Source organism: Neodiprion virginianus, chromosome 4 (assembly GCF_021901495.1).
Source record: "Neodiprion virginianus isolate iyNeoVirg1 chromosome 4, iyNeoVirg1.1, whole genome shotgun sequence".
Lineage (NCBI taxonomy): Eukaryota > Metazoa > Arthropoda > Insecta > Hymenoptera > Diprionidae > Neodiprion > Neodiprion virginianus.
Window position 1 is genome coordinate 11,000,001 of NC_060880.1, and position 7,500 is coordinate 11,007,500.

The 7,500-nt window shown below is 59.2% G+C and overlaps 2 non-coding genes and 1 pseudogene across 2 annotated transcripts in view; all 3 read left to right on the forward strand.

The window, feature by feature from the left end:
• LOC124304197 (small subunit ribosomal RNA) overlaps positions 1 to 1,060 on the forward strand; it is a 1,913-nt gene extending 853 nt beyond the window's left edge. Inside the window, exon 1 of the ribosomal RNA XR_006908097.1 lies at positions 1 to 1,060. This exon is cut by the window's left edge and continues 853 nt beyond it. This is a non-coding gene — a ribosomal RNA (small subunit ribosomal RNA).
• Positions 1,061 to 1,903: 843 nt separating this feature from the next.
• Positions 1,904 to 2,058, forward strand: LOC124304259 (5.8S ribosomal RNA). The gene has a single exon (XR_006908140.1). It is a non-coding gene; the product is annotated as a 5.8S ribosomal RNA (ribosomal RNA).
• Positions 2,059 to 2,542: 484 nt separating this feature from the next.
• LOC124304217 (uncharacterized) overlaps positions 2,543 to 7,500 on the forward strand; it is a 7,662-nt pseudogene continuing 2,704 nt past the window's right edge.

Here is a 7,500-nt window from a genome sequence, read left to right on the forward strand (position 1 = left end):
GAATACTGTGTGCATGGAATAATGGAATAGGACCTCGGTTCTATTTTGTTGGTTTTCGGAACCCCGAGGTAATGATTAATAGGGACAGATGGGGGCATTCGTATTGCGACGTTAGAGGTGAAATTCTTGGATCGTCGCAAGACGGACAGAAGCGAAAGCATTTGCCAAAAATGTTTTCTTTAATCAAGAACGAAAGTTAGAGGTTCGAAGGCGATCAGATACCGCCCTAGTTCTAACCATAAACGATGCCAGCTAGCGATCCGCCGAAGTTCCTCCGATGACTCGGCGGGCAGCTTCCGGGAAACCAAAGCTTTTGGGTTCCGGGGGAAGTATGGTTGCAAAGCTGAAACTTAAAGGAATTGACGGAAGGGCACCACCAGGAGTGGAGCCTGCGGCTTAATTTGACTCAACACGGGAAACCTCACCAGGCCCGGACACCGGAAGGATTGACAGATTGAGAGCTCTTTCTTGATTCGGTGGGTGGTGGTGCATGGCCGTTCTTAGTTGGTGGAGCGATTTGTCTGGTTAATTCCGATAACGAACGAGACTCTAGCCTGCTAAATAGGCGTACCTTCCGGTATCTCGAAGGCCCCCGGCCTCGGTCGGGCGGTTTTTACTACCGGCGTACAAATAAATCTTCTTAGAGGGACAGGCGGCTTCTAGCCGCACGAGATTGAGCAATAACAGGTCTGTGATGCCCTTAGATGTTCTGGGCCGCACGCGCGCTACACTGAAGGAATCAGCGTGTCTTCCCTGGCCGAAAGGCCCGGGTAACCCGCTGAACCTCCTTCGTGCTAGGGATTAGGGCTTGCAATTATTCCCCATGAACGAGGAATTCCCAGTAAGCGCGAGTCATAGGCTCGCGTTGATTACGTCCCTGCCCTTTGTACACACCGCCCGTCGCTACTACCGATTGAATGATTTAGTGAGGTCTTCGGACTGGTACGCGGCAATGTCTCGGCATTGCCGATGTTGCCGGGAAGATGACCAAACTTGATCATTCAGAGGAAGTAAAAGTCGTAACAAGGTTTCCGTAGGTGAACCTGCGGAAGGATCATTAACGTTTCGTACTGCCGAAGCAGCGACTCGTAAGCGCGCGGGGCTGTCTCGCCGCGAGAGCGGCGTGTCACGCCCACGTGTCGCAAACAAAATTACACAAAACTTTGAACGACGTAACGGTCGGGCCCGGTTGCCGCGGCGCGCAACACAATCGTCGTGACAACGAGCGCGGTGCTGACGCCGGATCCGATGGGTCCGGCGTTCGCCGCGGTCGCGACGAGCGCAGTCGCCGGCTAAAACCGCCCGACGACCGACTCGCGCCGAGGCGTCGACCCGTCGCTCCGCGTCCAGCGCGGAGCAGCGGCGGGTCGTTCGCGCCTCCGGCCGACTCGGTGCCGAGAGGGGACCGCTCCGCGGTCCGCCTCGACTCGTTCGACCCGGTCAGGTCGTACGAGGGAAACGTGCGAAGCTGGTCTCAGCGCTTCTTCGCGGGCAGCCTGTCTGCGCCCGGGTGTCCTCGGTGCAACGCCGTTACACCCCGGACGCAGGCCGCGAACGCGGTAGGCTTCGAAGAGAATTTTCGCCCGTACGAGGAAGCTCGCGTCAGCGTCGAGGGCAGCGATGCCCGGGACTCGCTGACGCGGCCCACTGCCGTCCGCCGTCAATCGTTTGCATTGCGAGCCGATCGGGTCCGGCGCCGGTTCATCCCGGCGGAGACGACCCGTGAACTCGAGGCGACGTCGGCTCTTGAACTATCGCACGAACGAAATTTGACGCGCGGCGCGCGTTCCTTCCCGCGCGCAACCGCGCAAGGGCTGACGCACGCGGCGCCGCGCTCACGACCACAGAAAGCCGGTAACAACCGTAATTTTAGCATTTTCAATGCAAAATTCACATATATGATTACCCTGAACGGTGGATCACTTGGCTCGTGGGTCGATGAAGAACGCAGCTAATTGCGCGTCAACTTGTGAACTGCAGGACACATGAACATCGACATTTCGAACGCACATTGCGGTCCACGCATACAATTCCCGGACCACGCCTGGCTGAGGGTCGTTTAACAACGACAGACTGCTCCGTCGGCAACGGTGCCGCGGTAACCCCCCCGGGGGAACAGCGCACCTTGCCTTCGCGAGCGAATGACTGGGCGTTCGCAGCCCGTGTCGCGCGCCGGTCGCGCGGCAACGGGCCGCGTCGCCTCAAACGAACACGTATGTCACGGTCACGACGCGTCGCCGCAGATCGCGGGGTCGAGCTGTCGCTGCCGTTCGTCACGTTCCGGTGCTAGCGATAGTCGAGAGAACGAACGAATTCGGCACGGCGACACACAGACCGCGCGCGGTCGGTTTGCCGCTCATGTGAACAAGTTCCGTTCCACGTTTCGCCGCGGGGGGCTCTCGAGTCTCCCGTACGGCAAGCGTGTTTACGGTCGTTTCCGTGGCCCGAACGTATGAATGAGATACGTTGTGTCCTCGTCCGTGTCGACGGTCCTGTTCTTGAACGAACGACCGTCGCCGACGACGGACTCGCAATCTTACGACGACCTCAGAGCAGGCGAGACTACCCGCTGAATTTGAGCATATTACTAAGCGGAGGAAAAGAAACTAACTAGGATTTCCTTAGTAGCGGCGAGCGAACAGGAAACAGCCCAGCACTGAATCCCGCGGTTCTGCCGCCGGGAAATGTAGTGTTTGGGAGGATCCACTTATCCCGGGGCGTCGGCACGCGTCCAAGTCCATCTTAAATGGGGCCACTTACCCGCAGAGGGTGCCAGGCCCGTAGTGACCGGGACGCGCCACGGGAGGATCTCTCCTCAGAGTCGGGTTGCTTGAGAGTGCAGCTCTAAGTGGGTGGTAAACTCCATCTAAGGCTAAATATGACCACGAGACCGATAGCGAACAAGTACCGTGAGGGAAAGTTGAAAAGAACTTCGAAGAGAGAGTTCAAGAGTACGTGAAACCGTTCAGGGGTAAACCTGAGAAACCCGAAAGATCGAACGGGGAGATTCATCGTCAGCGACGCAGGCTTCGCCGCGGCTCGTGATGTCGGGACCTCGCGTCCACGGCACTCGGTCGCGGTGCAATGTCCGGCGGCGCCGGCGTGCACTTCTCCCCTAGTAGGACGTCGCGACCCGTTGGGTGTCGGTCTAAGGCCCGGTCGGCTGCCTGTCTCGGCGTTCTCGTCGGGGCAGACCCCCGGTTGCCCGTCCGGCTGCCCGGCGGTACCCCCACGGTATAGAGCCGCATTGAACTGCGTCGGGCCCGCCGCAAGCGCGGTCAGCGATTCCCGGTGGTCGGACCTAGCGCCGTCCCCGGGCCTGGCCAGCTGTTGGCTGGCGGTGTCCTCTGGCTGGCTCGTTCGAATTATCAAATACCGGTCGGCGACGCTATTGCTTTGGGTACTTTCAGGACCCGTCTTGAAACACGGACCAAGGAGTCTAACATGTGCGCGAGTCATTGGGACGAGCAAACCTAAAGGCGAAATGAAAGTAAAGGTCAGCCCAGCGCTGACCGAGGGAGGATGGGCCGCGTCACGATGCGGCCCCGCACTCCCGGGGCGTCTCGTTCTCCTTGCGAGAAGAGGCGCACCCAGAGCGTACACGTTGGGACCCGAAAGATGGTGAACTATGCCTGGTCAGGACGAAGTCAGGGGAAACCCTGATGGAGGTCCGTAGCGATTCTGACGTGCAAATCGATCGTCGGAACTGGGTATAGGGGCGAAAGACTAATCGAACCATCTAGTAGCTGGTTCCCTCCGAAGTTTCCCTCAGGATAGCTGGCACTCGCATACAAAACGTACACGAGTCTCATCCGGTAAAGCGAATGATTAGAGGCCTTGGGGCTGAAACGACCTCAACCTATTCTCAAACTTTAAATGGGTGAGATCTCTGGCTTGCTTGAACTATGAAGCCACGAGATCTCGGATCAGAGTGCCAAGTGGGCCACTTTTGGTAAGCAGAACTGGCGCTGTGGGATGAACCAAACGCCGAGTTAAGGCGCCAAAGTCGACGCTTATGGGATACCATGAAAGGCGTTGGTTGCTTAAGACAGCAGGACGGTGGCCATGGAAGTCGGAATCCGCTAAGGAGTGTGTAACAACTCACCTGCCGAAGCAACTAGCCCTGAAAATGGATGGCGCTGAAGCGTCGCGCCTATACTCGGCCGTCAGCGGCATACGAGGCGGCCTAGGCCGTCATGAAGCCCTGACGAGTAGGAGGGTCGCGGCGGTGTGCGCAGAAGGGTCTGGGCGTGAGCCTGCCTGGAGCCGCCGTCGGTGCAGATCTTGGTGGTAGTAGCAAATACTCCAGCGAGGCCCTGGAGGACTGACGTGGAGAAGGGTTTCGTGTGAACAGCCGTTGCACACGAGTCAGTCGATCCTAAGCCCTAGGAGAAATCCGATGACGATGTTGGTGTATTTCTATGCCTGACACGCGCGTCGTGACGCCGGTGATTGTGCGAACGTCGGGCCTCGCTCGGCGTTCCCCCCGGCGTGGGCGCGCGCGGTTTGAAATGTGACACACCCGTCGGGCGAAAGGGAATCCGGTTCCTATTCCGGAACCCGGCAGCGGAACCGTTTACAAGTCGGGCCCTCGCAAGAGAGTTCGTCGGAGTAACCCAAAAAGACCTGGAGACGCCGTCGGGAGATCCGGAAAGAGTTTTCTTTTCTGTATAAGCGTTCGAGTTCCCTGGAATCCTCTAGCAGGGAGATAGGGTTTGGAACGCGAAGAGCACCGCAGTTGCGGCGGTGTCCGGATCTTCCCCTCGGACCTTGAAAATCCAGGAGAGGGCCACGTGGAGGTCTCGCGCCGGTTCGTACCCATATCCGCAGCAGGTCTCCAAGGTGAAGAGCCTCTAGTCGATAGACTAATGTAGGTAAGGGAAGTCGGCAAATTGGATCCGTAACTTCGGAATAAGGATTGGCTCTGAGGATCGGGGCGTGTCGGGCTTGGTCGGGAAGCGGGTTTGGCTGACGTGCCGGGCCTGGGCGAGGTGATGGTAATAACCGGATCCGAGCTCGGTCCCGTGCCTTGGCCTCCCGCGGATCTTCCTTGCTGCGAGGCTTCGGCGGCGGTTCGCCGTTGCCGTCGTCCTCTTCGGCCGCCATTCAACGGTCAGCTCAGAACTGGCACGGACTGGGGGAATCCGACTGTCTAATTAAAACAAAGCATTGCGATGGCCCTAGCGGGTGTTGACGCAATGTGATTTCTGCCCAGTGCTCTGAATGTCAACGTGAAGAAATTCAAGCAAGCGCGGGTAAACGGCGGGAGTAACTATGACTCTCCTAAGTGGGTTGTGGCTGTGTGTCGGAGCTGTGGTAGAGTGCTCGCGACGTCCTAGCTGCAACACACATGTGCCAACCGTCACCTCCTCGTGGTGAGAGTCGGGCAATGGGTGCGGGTATTTACAACCCGCATCCAGCTAACGACGATTGGCTGTCGGCCGCTCAAAGGCGGCTCCCCTCGGGGAGTCGTCACGTGCCCACCGACCGGTCACTGGCGGGCGGCCGATAAACGGCGGGGGCTTAAGGGTGGGGGGGGTTGCGAGCCCTCCCCACTAACTTTCAGCGGGCCCGCAAAGAAAAAGAATTAAAAGCAGAACCCGCCGAGTGCCTCAGCCCGGCGGGCCTGCTGAAACAAGTACCCGGGGGGAGTTAGCCGATCCCACGGAGGTGGCTGTGGGGGTAGTGGACGACCCCACCCCAGCCCCTGATAATGAACCGCACCCTATTGACCCTGAACCAGCACCCGAGCGGTATGCCTGCGGTGACTGCGAGCAGGACTTCGCCACGAAGCGAGGGCTTGGAGTTCACCGCAGGATACGACACCCTTTGGAAGCTAACGCGGCCATCGAACTGCCCGGCGCCAAGCTAAGGTGGAGGGATGAGGAACTGCGGATGATGGCACGGGAGGAGGCTCAGGCCACCGAGCGGAGAGTGAGGTTTATGAACCTCCACCTCCTCGCTCTGGTCCCCGGTAGGACCCAGGAGGCAATTAAAGGAGTCCGGCGCCGGCCGGACTACCGGACAATGGTTGAGGCAGCCCGACGAGACCTTGCGGCTGCCCATACGCCCCCTGGGTCCCCTGCCAGATTACGGGGACGAAGGAGCCGCTCCATGCCATCACCGCGTCAACGCTCTCCCTCCGCAGATCCAGCAAGGGTACCACCACCCACCCCAGCGGCACCTGCTCCCGCTACTCCTTGGGGGCAGGACCTTGCCGGAGCCATACGTCGTCTAATCGAGATAGCCCGGCAAGAGGAGCATCATCGTGCCAACGAGTTGGTCGACATCGCTGATGATGCTCTGAATGGGGGAAATACTGACGCCGCCATAATTGAATGGTTAGGCAGGGTATTTCCCCCTGCAGCCGCTGCAGCTGGATCTAGGCGCCGCGAGCCGGCCGCGAACCCAATCCGCCAGAGGAACGGAAAGCCGCCGTCGAGGAGGACACTGCGCCGCCGAGAATATGCCAGAGTCCAGACCGGGTGGAAAAACAATAGACGTCACGTGGCTCGGGAGATCCTGGAAGGGGGCCCCAGTTCGACCAACCATACACTGGATGAGTTGGTCGCGCACTGGGGCCCACTGTTGGGGCACCCCTCAAGGGATTACCCAGGTCCTTCCAGGATCCCGCCTGAGAAACCCGAGCTACGTTACACGTGGGACCCAATCTCCGCTGAGGAGATTGATGTCATCAAGGTCCCCGTGTCGTCATCACCCGGTCCAGACATGGTCACGGCGAGGCAGTGGCGCGCGGTGTCGTCATCCATCCGCGCGCTCCTCTATAATATCGTCATGCTCAGGGGGGGATTTCCTAGACAACTCCTGCAGAGCCGGACAATCTTCATCCCGAAGAAAAAGGTACCGGAGAACCCTGGGGACTACCGACCGATTTCGATCAGCTCGGTAGTGGTTCGTCAACTACACCGCATCCTCGCTGTCCGCCTTAGATCAGCCAACCTAACCGACGATCGGCAGCGTGCCTTCATCGCGGCCGATGGTACGGCCGAGAACACGGCCGTCCTAGATTCCATCTTATGGACGGCCCGCACGCTGCGACGCGAGTTGCACGTGGCCACCCTCGATGTTGCTAAGGCATTCGACACGGTGAGCCACGCTGCGCTCGCGACGATCGTCGGACAGCTCGGCCTACCAGCTGGTCTGGTAAGCTATGTGGTCGAGCTGTATATAGGTGCTACCACCAGGCTGGCGGCGGACAGAAGGATTTCCCAACCGGTACCTGTCCGGCGCGGAGTCCGGCAGGGAGATCCCCTCTCACCGATTCTCTTCAACCTGATCGCAAATAAAATCCTTGCGGTCGTGCCCTCTGAGGTCGGGTTCAACCTCGAAGGCGAGCGGGTTTCATGTCTCGCCTTCGCGGACGACCTGACCATCATAACTGCATCCAAATGGGGGATGCAGAGGGCACTTTTGAAGGTTGAGGAGACGGCAGCGAGCATGGGGCTGACACTCAACGCATCCGAATGCACAGCTCTGTCT